Below are 12975 nucleotides of genomic sequence, written 5' to 3'. Positions count from 1 at the left end.
AATACCGAAGTGCAACAAGTGTAATTTCCATCACAATGGAAATTTACGTGAGATGCAATGCATGAACTGCAACAGAAAAGGGCACACTGCCCAATTTTGTAGGTCACCTCCGCAACCGATCACTCAAGTCCTTGACGTTGGAGTAAGTCGGGCATGTGATGAATGCGATGAAACTAGACACTTCAAAAGGGATTGTCCAAAGGCAAGGAATGTTGGTGGAGTAGGAAGAATACTAGCTATTGGTCACGGGAAGCCGTGGCAGACCCTACGGTGGTCACGGGTACGTTTGTTCTCAACAATACATATGCATGCATTGTATTTGATAGTGGCACAGAGAAAACCTTCGTGGCCCATAAATTCGAACACCTACTTAAACAAAATTCTCAACCACTAAAAGATACCTTTACCGTAGACATGGATAACGAGAGAACCAAGAACACTAACGATATATACATACGATGTACCCTTACTCTAAATAACTTTTTCTTCCCAATCGACCTAATGCCAGTATCCATAAAAAGTTTCAACGTCATCATTGGTATGGATTGGTTAAGTCATAATCACATTGACATCCTATGTTACGAGAAAGCCATTTGGCTTAGCCTTCCCAATAATGAAACTCTTATCATTTACAGCGACAAATCTAGCGCAAACCTGCAAATCATTTCTTGTATCAAGGCGCAAAAGTATCTTCGCAAGGAGTACTATGATTTTCTAGCTCATGTGGTAGACAAGAAACAAGAAGTGAAGGACTTCGAGAGCATTCCCGAAGTCTGTAATTTCCCCGACATTTTCCCCGATGATCTTCCTGGAGTCCCACCTGAAAGACAAGTCGAATTCATAATCGACTTAATCCCTGGAGCTACCCCCATATCCAGATCACCTTACCATCTTGCACCGGCAGAAATGGACGAACTATCCAGCCAACTGAACGAACTTCTTAGTAAAGCTTTCATTAGACCAAGATTCTCACCTTGGGGAGCACTAGTCTTGTTCGTGAAGAAGAAGGACGGATCTTTCCGTATGTGCATAGACTAGCGCGAGCTAAACAAACAGACCATCAAGAACCGATACCCTCTACCTCGTATTGACGATCTATTCGACCAAATACAAGGTGCAAGCTACTTTTCAAAGATTGACTTAAGTTCCGGGTATCACCGGTTACGAGTTTTAGAGGAAGATGTTCCCAAAACAGCCTTCCGAACTCGTTATGGTCACTATGAGTTTGTAGTGATGCCTTTCGGATTAACCAATGCACTTGCAGTGTTCATGGACTTGATGAACAGGGTGTGTCATCCAGTTTTGGATAAATTTGTAATAGTCTTTATAGATGATATCCTTGTTTACTCACGAAGTGAGGAGGAGCATAGCTAACATCTCCGACAAGTCTCGCAAACACTGAGAGCAGTGAAGCTATATGCGAAGTTCTCAAATTGTGAATTTTGGATTAGGAAAGTAGATTTCTTAGGTCACGTGGTCAGTGAAGAGGGAATACACGTGGACCCATCCAAAATAAAGGCAACTGAGAACTGGTCAACACCCAAAATACCTACAGAAATCCGCCAATTCTTAGGTCTTGCTGGCTATTCTCGCAGATTCATTCAGAACTTCTCCCAAATTGCTAGACCGTTTACCACTCTGAATTAGAAGGGTGTAGCTTTTAGTTGGGAGAGAAACAAGAAACAGTGTTCCAAACTCTAAAGCGAGACCTATGCAGCACACCTATTTTGTCTCTACCAGAAGGGACAGAAGACTTCGTAGATTAATGTGACGTGTTAAACCAAAGGCTAGGTTGTGTTCTTATACAGCGAGGAAAGGTCATATCCTACGCCTCGAGACAGCTTAAGAAACATGAGGTCAACTAAACAACGCATGATCTTGAACTGGGAGCAGTCGTATTTTCTATGAAGATATGGAGACATTACCTCTATGGCACGAAATGCACAATATTCATGGACTATAAAAGTTTTCAGCATATCTTCGACCAGAAAGAACTAAACATGAGACAATGACATTGGGTAAATCTGCTAAATGATTATGAACGTGAAATTCGTTATCATCTCGGTAAAGCCAATGTAGTAGCTGATGCCCTCCGCAGAAAATAATACTCAGGACGTCGAGTAAAGTTGTTGACCATGACAATCCATTCACACCTGTCCACACAGATAAAATAGGCTCAACTTGAGGCCTTGAAACCCGATAATGTGGCAGGGGAATCTTTAAGAGGAATAGACAAGAACTTAGAAATCAAAGGTGATGGAGTCCGATATCTCATGTACCGGATCTGGACACCAAAGTTCGGTAGTTACAGAGAGGTTGTCATGAACGAAGCACACAAGACACGATACTCCGTTCACCCGGTCTCAGAAAAGATGTATTTAGACCTTAAGAATCTTTATTGGTGGCCTAACATTAATGCTGAGATTGCTACCTTTGTGGGCAAGTGTCTTACTTGTGCCCAAATCAAGGTAGAGTACCAAAAGCCTTCAGGTCTACTACAGGAACCGGAAATCCTCGAATGGAAGTGTGAGCAAGTTACAATGGATTTCATAACTAAGTTACCCAAGACAACGGGTGATCGTCGATAGATTAACCAAATCCGCACACTTCTTACCAATAAAGGAAACAGATATGATGGAGAAGCTAACTAGAACATACATCAGAGAGATAGTTAGACTACACGGCGTACCCATATCTATTATCTCTGACCGAGATAGCAGATTCACCTCACGATTCTGGCAGTCACATCAGAAATCTCTGGGAACTAGGCTGGACATGAGTACAACCTACCATCCACAAAATGACAGAGTGAGAGAGCGATCCAAACGTTAGAAGACATGCTGATAGCATGTGTAATCGACTTTGGTAAAGCATGGGATACCCATTTACCACTAGTCGAGTTCTCGTACAACAACAGTTACCATACTAGCATTAAGGTTGCACCATTTGAAGCCCTCTATGGTCGTAAGTGCAGATCACCTCTGTGCTGGGATGAAGTGGGTGACACGCAACTAGCTAGAGATCAAGTTCTAGACAGTACTCTCACTGGTTTGGAGATCATTCGAGAAACTACTTAGAAGATAGTACAAATCCGAGAATGACTTAAAGCTTCCAGAGACAGATAGAAAAGCTATGCTGACAAGAGAAGAAAACCCTTGGAATTCCAGGTTGGTAACCGTGTCATGTTGAAGGTCTCACCCTGGAAGGGCATGATACGCTTTGGAAAGCGAGGAAAACTAAATCCAAGGTACATCGGACCATTCAAGATTTTTGCTAGAATCGGTCCAGTAGCTTACAAACTCAAACTAACTCAGGAACTCAGTAACATACATCTTATGTTTCATGTGTCTACCTAAAGAAGTTCTTATCCGATGAGACTCTTGTTATCCCACTCGATGAAATCGAGATAAACGAGAGCCTCAACTTCATGGAAGAACCAGTGGAAATCCTAGATAATGAAGTCAAGAGAACAAAGCAAAGTCGTATCCCGATATTGAAGGTCCGTTGGAATGCAAAGCGGGGACCTTAATTCACTTGGGAGCGGGAGGATTAAATGAAACAAAAATACACGCATCTCTTTCCCTAGTCTTACTGTATCTCTGTAGTCTTAATTTCGGGATGAAATTCCCTTTAACAGGGGGGCAATGTGACAACCTGTTCTTTTCGATCTTGTAAAAGTCAACAAAAGTCAAACATATAAAATTAAAGTCAGAATTATTGTTTTGTTAATTTAATAAAGTTAAAATAAAACAATTTGATATGTATAAACATTGTGTTAAAGTGTTGTAAAGTTTGGAAGTAGAACACTCAAGAAACCGAGGATTCTCGCCTTAACCGAAAACCCTCGCATATTCCCTTCTTTCTTCGTACCGCAAACCGAAGGACAGCAAACGGTTCACGGCCGCAAACACCTCGGACCGCAAACGTGCGAGACCAAGAACTGCATTCAGTAGAAAACTACCCCGGAGGGTTTCCTCTTCAGACCGAAAACCACGCATGCTAATCCTTCTCGGGTAGACTTCCCAACCGAGAACCCATCTCCTTGGTTTGTGTTTTTGGCCGAAAACTCTCTTGTATATATATAAGATGCCCGAAATCTTCCCTCATTCTTACACATTTCAGCCGAAAACTACAATTCTCTCTCAAGTATCATCAATCGAAGCCTCCCCTCTCCTCTCAAGAACATGCGAAACCTCTCATTTGTTTGATATCCATGCGAAAAACCCTTGATTCTTCTTGAAGATCTTGCAAGTATCATCCATTGATCTTGTTATCATTCCAAAAACACCTTTCAATCTTCATAGATTGGGCCGAAAACACCCAATTTAGCTAGTTTTCATCAAAAACACACGAAGAACACGAAAAACACGAAAACACCTACACAATATTCTAAGGATTATAGTAAGTCTTCTTACAATAATTAAGTGATGTTTAACACTTTAAACTTTATTAAATTATCTAATTTATACTTAATATAATGTTAATATAAATTAGGATTCGGTTTTTATCGCGGGTTCTAACTTGTGGAATTAACGCGACTACACCGTATCTTCAACCGAAAACTTACAAAAGGTGAGTTCACACCCCTACGTTTTTATTATTTTTTAAATATTTCTAAATATTTCTAAATCAAAAGATTTCTAAATATTTCTAAATCAACTTTAAATTACTAAAACTCTTTTAAATATTGTCAAAATCTTTTAAATGTTTTAAAAACTCTTTTAAACTTATATTTTGCCAAAATCATATTTAGATATTTATATTTATATAAATAACATTTAAAGGGCTTAGGACTAATAATTCCTTTTATTTCATTTTCCTTGTTTGGATTTGGGCTTAGGGTAGAGTTATTTGTCTGAATGTCATTTCAATTTTAATTATACACACACACACACACACACACACACATATATATATATATATATATATATATATATATATATATATAGGAATATAAAAGTTATTTCAATCAAATTCATTACCCTTTGTAACCTGCCGAGCAAAGGGGGTACTTTCATGAATATTACATATCAAGCAGAACGCACATATAAATTATAATAAGTATAATTTATGGAAGTCTCAAACTATTTTCACTAATAAGTTATACAAAGTTTAACGGTATACTCTCATACAAATACTTTACATTCAGGTATACTAGAGAAAGATCATACTATCAGTTCATTTATTTCAAAATGACTTTTCATCATTTATTCTATACGTAATCGTCAATATGGTTTTTGTGAGACAATGTTCAGTTGCTTATTCATTTAGGAATTACTATTAGAGTCTTGATATTATAACAAGAATCTCCCGACAGAGAGCGAGACAAATGTGTATAGGTCTATACTGGATTGACAATCCCGTACTCAGATTGTTCATTACAGTTAGGCTGGTATGCCTGCGAGTGACAAATGTCGTTACAGTTCCGGCGTCTACAAAATGTCATATTAGGCCAACTAGCCATAACATGGTTATAATAAGTCACAAAAAGATATGAACAAATACGATTAGTGTATAAATAATTAAACCAAAGAGTACGAATACAAAGTACTGGTTTTACAATAATACGATTTACAGTATTATATTAGAATTTACAATTACAGCTGGTGGAGCCTGGCATATTCACTATTACAGGGTTTTCAAAGAGTACAATTTCAGAACTTGGAAAACATAAACAATATAGAAAACATTCTTTTTATAGCTTTATTGTGAACTAAAACTATGTTACACTATTTTGTAGTACAATAACACTTATACAGAACGGTTTTATGGTATTAAAACTACTTATCAGTTAAAATAGAAAATATTGGATTTTCTAGAATATTAAACATACCCACTATTTCAAGGAACATAAAACAAGCTTTTAAACATAAATACTTATGCACTCACCAACTTAAATGTTGATACTATCTTTTTTCAAAACACTTGTATTCTCAGGAAACCAATAGACAAGTACATCCCCAGGATTTTGAAAAGACGGAGCAATATAGAGTCCTGTCTTCTATCTTTTGTTATATAACTTTTGATGTCATATATACAATGACTTGAATACATATGTAAAACTTATACTTTATTAATGCAATGGTTGTTGTAATTTGATTACTTTGATGCATGTGTTGTGATCCTTAACATGAAGTCATCACCCCAGACGTTTCTGCCGCTCAGGTTTGGGGGTGTGACAAGGACTGTCATCAATAGTCCGATGATTGTCTTCTATACTCTGTTAGATGACTACATCACTTAGTAGAATAGTACTAGTAAGTCAAGACCTATTATTATTTTCATCTCTCATCATCCATCTCACTCATTATACTATTCCTCCCTAATTACCCATCACTACCCAAATATATTATAGATATTAAAATTACCTATATGGTAAATCATATAAAAATCATCTGATATTATTTTTCATTGAACATAAAAAATTTTCATTACAGATAATAAGCACATATATCATTCAGTTATCTAGATACTTTATATCTATGCATAAGATGAAAGTAACTATGCACTCACTAGACTTAAGTTGATGACTGGTGAATTGGGCAAAGTTTCGCCTAACACTTTAGAATTCCCTTGATGTGACCAAAGTATGATTAATACTAAGTCTTAGTTTAATGATATTGATGACTAATGATAGTATAGATTCCTCAGTAATCCCAATTTCTACATTAATATCTATCAAGTAAGGAACAACCAGATATGATCATATCGGAGGTAGGGTTTGTTTGGTATACAAAGTATACTATTTGGAAATCCCACTTTAAACACATCATAAAATCCAGCCTAGACATTATTTTTATAAGTAGATCAACCAGTATAATGACATGGAATCACTAACAATCGAATTTATCGGTTCATAATAACGATTGTGAACACAAATATAAGTTACACTGAAAGCAATATAAGTGAAGCTTAACTTATAGAGATTTTTCTAAAAAGGTCCGTGAATTGCACTGACAGGACTCCGACCTGATAGCTAATAATGTTGGGCACTCAGGGATCCCAGAGCTTCGCTACAATCTTAAAAACTACAGAGATTTTCTACAAAATTGGAGAGAAAATCGAGAGAGAAAGTTAGAAGGGTTTGGGGAATCAAATGAGCAGCTGAAACAATTTATAGTGCGGAATTTAGGGAGGAGTGCCATGCTCAGACCAGAAGCTCACCTCAACCTGGATTTGGGGCCGCCTTCCTCATTACACGTTTCCTTCAGCGTATGGAGCAGTGTGACACCTTTTAGAAGGTGTGTGCTGCGTACCCCAGACGTGCAAATTTTTTAGATTTTCAAATTTTTGTATGTTCTTTGTACGAGCTCCATTTTTTTACGTTCTTTATATTCACACGTAGCTATCGACGGGATCTACAACTTTCATTGAATATTCGTTGGCTATTTCTTAATTATATTTAAATTATTATTTTTAGAGGGCTCAGACTGCTAAAATCCGTTTAAAACTCTTATTTTTTTTCATACAACATCCGTTCTCGACTGTCTTTATGTCGAAGAACTCCTATTTATGAGATATTCAATTCCCGGTTAGGTTGTCTCAACTAATAATCAACCGATTTGAGTTTTGATTTTTGCGTCGCGCACTGTTGCGATGAAACTTCAAAAAATCATAACTTCCCAATATAAAGTTAGATTTGGACGTTCTCTCTATGCACACTTGTAGTTTTACGATTACTATGAATTTCGTTTAAATTAGTTCAGCTAATAAGCAATCCATCTAAAATTCATTTTTTACGATATGTAGAGCAGTGTCGGTTTAATCGCAAAACTTCGAAGAAGCATAACTTCTTCATATGAAGTCGGATTTCATAGTTTTCATATGTACACAATTCATGTTATTGACGAGATATACAACTTTCTTTTAGTCTTTGTCGGCTAATTCCCACTTTATTTTTAATTTATTATTTTTAGAGGGTGTAGACTGTTAAACTCCATTTAAAATTCATACCTTTTTAAAACAACATATGTTTTCGACTGTCTTTATATCGTCTAATTCCTATTTACGAAATGTTCAATTCACATTTAGATTGTTTCGGCTAACAATCAACCGATTTAAATTTCGATTCTTTGTCGCGCACTGCTGCGCTTTAACTTTGAAAAATCATAACTTCCTCACATGAAGTCAGATTTTGACGTTTTCTCTACGCATGCTTTCGATTTTACGATTACTACGAGTTTCGTTTGGATTATTTCGGCTAATAAGCAATCCATCTAAAATTCATTTTTTACGATGTACTGAGTCGTGTCAGTTTAATCGTGAAACTTTGAAAAAACATAACTTCTTCAAAAGAAGTTGGATTTCAGAGTTCTTTATATGTATGAAATCTTTGTCACATATACTATAACTTTGGTTAAGGTTATTTATCCTAAATAATTTCCTATCAACATTTCGTTTTTATCGATTATTCTATTTTAATTGACTAGTCCAAGTCTACGGACGTTACAAAAAGCGGTGCATTATTTTGACCGCTTTGTTGGGTGACTAATTATGCATCCCACCAACTACAAGAACCCGAGAAGCGGTTGTCGACCCGTGATCAAGAGCTAGCAGTGGTTGTGTTCTCTTCAAAGTTTTTGACGCACGAGACGAAATATCAAGTTTTATGGATAATAAGAGATTAAAGTATATTATTGATAAAAAAGAGTTTAATTTAGAGTAGAAAGTCGAATTTGAAACTTTTGAAGGACAACAAATGAGAAATCATCTGCCATCCAAATAAGGTGACATCGTCGTGGAGCCATGAACCAAAATTACTTATTATATTGGAACATTTGGAGGTGATATAAGTCGTGATAAGTATGATAAATAAATACAACGAAGAAAAGATTTTTAGAAAAGAACCTTAAAAGTGACTGAATAGTTGTAGGAATCGTAGGAAAGTTGAAACTAATTTATAAGAAATCAAAACACAACAAAATAGAAAAGTTTAAAAAAACAATTCCCAAAACAATGGATCGCTTGTAATATAATAAAATAACCTAAGCGTTAACCATAAAAATACATTATATGTAATATTATATTAAAATATAAATAATATTTATCAATTCTTCGTATTGTAATATTTTAATAAAATATTAAACAAAATTAAAATTTAATAAATAGTATTCTACAAATAATTCACTAGAACTGAAATATATTTAACTTTATTTTTTCAATGTTTTTCAAAATAAAAAGTGACAAAATTCATAAATAAATGTTTTTTTTTTGCATTCCATTTTTTCTTTTTGGAAAATCTTCGAAAAAATCCTAATATTTTTTACTAGTTGACGGTTTAATCCGAATATTTATTTTTTGAACATAAAAATGTCAATTATTTTGATTGTAAAAATCGCTCGACGTTAGCTAGTCGGTGGACTAGGATCAAGGGATTAATCGGTTAGGCGAAGATTAATCGGGGACCATTAATTGCTAATTTGTTAGATTTTGAAAAATTAAATATGACTAATATCATATAAAAGTTCATAAATACCACTAATATCATAATAAAATAGGTTAATATAATAAATACAATACTAATCATACCTCAAATAGTTTCTATTGAGATATAACTTATTCAAAGTGTTCAAATTTCACGGGTTCTACTGTTTCAGTCATTTTGTATGCATGGATTAATCGGTAGGCGCTCTCTAATCGGTCAAGTAGCGCCTAGGGATTAATTGAAGATTAATCGAGATTTTTACAACCATGAATTATTTTCCAGAAATTAACGAAATAGTTCTTTTTTTTTTTTCAATAAAAAATGACAGATTATCGTATAATATTATCTAATTAAGATTTTTCTATTTCAAAATTAAATGTTGTTATTAAACGAAAATTTGATCAAAAATATTAGGATTTTTTCGAAGATTTCCCTTTCTTTTTTTTAAAAAAAAAAAAAACCTGAAATGTGTGACTAAATCCGCATTCCCATGTTTCATAAAAATGGTCAGTCTTATATATATATATATATATATATATATATATATATATATATATATATATATATATATATATATATATATCTAGATTAAAATGTGGACATGTGGATAATGTTATTCGGTGAGAATTACAAAGAAAATATGTTGTTTAATAATATGAATACGTTCAATCTTATATAATTATTTTAATTATTAAGCATTTTCACTAATTAAATCATCTATAAAGTTATTATACACTTTTTTTTAATTATTCTCATTCTGTCTGAATGTTATCAGGATGTTTATTGAGTCATATTCTGTAAGAATTAAAATAAATAAAAAAACGATGAATGAGAACAAAAATGAATTAGAATTGGTGAGAATCCATTAAAATAACAATAGTTCTGTGAGATTGAACATATTCATATTACTAAACAACATATTCTCTTAGTAATTTTCATAAAATAACATTATCCACACGTCCACACAGTAGTTGTTCATCCAGATTATAATATATATATATATATATATATATATATATATATATATATATGAAATGAGTTCTATGGAAAACAAATAACTAGGGCAACATATGCTGGAATCAATAATCAAATGACACGTGTCCATTTTTTTATTCACAAGTAATGTATTGTAGAAGTTATTTATGTAGTTACCTAAAGTGATGTGTTGTCATGTTTTCATTGGTTCAAATATGTGTTGCCCTAATATATATATATATATATATATATATATATATATATATATATATATATATATATATATATATATATATATATATATATATATCAAAATAAAATTAATGCTTAATATAGTAACTTTACCTTTGATATGTTTATCAAATATATTAGTTACATTTCTCATATTTATTTATATTATTCCATAAAGCATTTTAGAATACCACCGCGATAGAAAGGCTCAAGGTGTACTTTATATATATATATATATATATATATATATATATATATATATATATATATATATATATATATATATATATATATATATATATATATATATATATATATATATATATATATATATATATATATATATATATCAAAATAAAATTAATGCTTAATATAGTAACTTTACCTTACATATGTTTATCAAATATATTAGTTACATTTATCATATTTATTTATCTTATTCCATGAAGCATTTTAGAATACAACCGCGATAGAAAGGCTCAAGGTCTACTTTCTCTTCTCTATCAAGAAAATTAATATCATTTATATATTATCCCCATTTAGTAAAAACTAAAATGATTACTAAACCTTTATTATGACAATTGTGGCATGCTTTTACCTTCAGCAACTTAAGGTATTAATGCAGAAATACTAATCTAACTACATAGTAGATACTCCTTTTACTACAACATCTTATATAAAGATGCCATGTTTTGATAACCATCTTGACAAGCAATTTTCGATAAATCAAACCATTTTGTCATCATTAGTTCGCAACTACTAATTGCTTGCTACTCAAGCATTTTATATTACACATAAGTAGTTTGTCTATATAAGTTTAAACATAGGCACATGTTGTGAACAACCTCTAAAACAGCACGCTTACGCTTTAACTGCCACTATCATGCACTTATCTTACTATTCTTTACAAAGTATGGAATAAGATAACTTACTATTATTGCTTACATTGGCATGCACAAACGAATGAGACTCGAGCGTGCAAACAACAAGCCAATATCATATATCCATTCATTTTCACTTCTCGCCTTTTCTAAAAAGGGGGGAGTAGGAGGGTTAGCACGATACTATGTAGAAGTGTTATTTCTATTTCGAGTAAAGAGCTGAACTACATAACGAGTTGTCTATATATACGATTGTGCATCCCTGGGAAGAGATTGTTGTTATGAATGAAGATGAAGCTCCAAGGCCCACCACTAAACGTCAACCATGTTTGTAACGACCCAATTTTCACGTCCAAAAATTTCGTTTTTAAAACATTACTTAGAAAACATTAATAAGTAAAACATTGTTTAATAAAACCATTTCACATCGAAAACCAAATTTGAAATCCACAGCATTTGAACAACCAAAATATCAGACTATCAATCCCAGAATAAACTCATAACTGCGGAAACAAGAGTGTGTGTGATATGCCACTACCGCGTCGGCTCCTTCCCCTTCGAAGAAGAGGTACCTAAAAACCAAAACTGAAAACCGTAAGCACGAAGCTTAGTGAGTTCCCCCACTGTACCACATACCATATAATCTCATAACATACATATATTGTCAGGCATATCTGGGTGCTCGACCTACCCCTTCGGTCCTCTCGACCGGATACTGCTAGCATATATGGGTGCTGGCCTCCCCTTCGGTCCTCTCGACCGGATACTGCCTAGCATATCTGGGTGCTGGCCTCCCCTTCGGTCCTCTCGACCGGATACTGGGGAACTATTTCTCCCCTCTACTACTACCACATAACATGTATCACAATATCAGAATCTATCTATCATGGCTGGGTATGACTACCCCTTCGGCCCTACCGACCGGATATCTCGGGGACTATCTCCCCCTACTGTCACTAGCACATAGCATCATATCATACTAGCACATAAACATAACACAGGTAGTAGTAATCCCTAGATGAATATCACAGAGACAATCATCTACATACAACTCCTACTGGTGGGCCGACATTGTGGCCATAGACCCACCGCTACTGGAAGGTAACTCACCTCGAAGTAGCTGTTGATCTGATCGGGAACTGACTGTCTACTGTTGCTGCTGCTGCTCCGGAAATCCTCCGGCTGTAATTCCCACAACATACTCAATCAAACACTGCTAACTGCCCTTTGGGTAAAATGACCATTTTACCCCTAATCATGCCCTAAGTCAAAGTCAGAGTCAACTTTCAGTTGACTCGACTCGCCGAGTCCCTATCAAATCGGCTGTCCTGAATCCCGTCCCTACTCGTCGAGTTAGGCGTTGACTCGACGAGTTCTCCTTCTAAACTGAGGTTCAAGCCCTTCATCCTACTCGCCGAGTTGTATGAACAACTCGCCGAGTTCATCTTCATCCGAAGAACACTT

This window comes from Lactuca sativa, chromosome 9, assembly GCF_002870075.4.
Source record: "Lactuca sativa cultivar Salinas chromosome 9, Lsat_Salinas_v11, whole genome shotgun sequence".
Classification (NCBI taxonomy): domain Eukaryota; kingdom Viridiplantae; phylum Streptophyta; class Magnoliopsida; order Asterales; family Asteraceae; genus Lactuca; species Lactuca sativa.
This window is presented reverse-complemented; position numbering follows the sequence as displayed.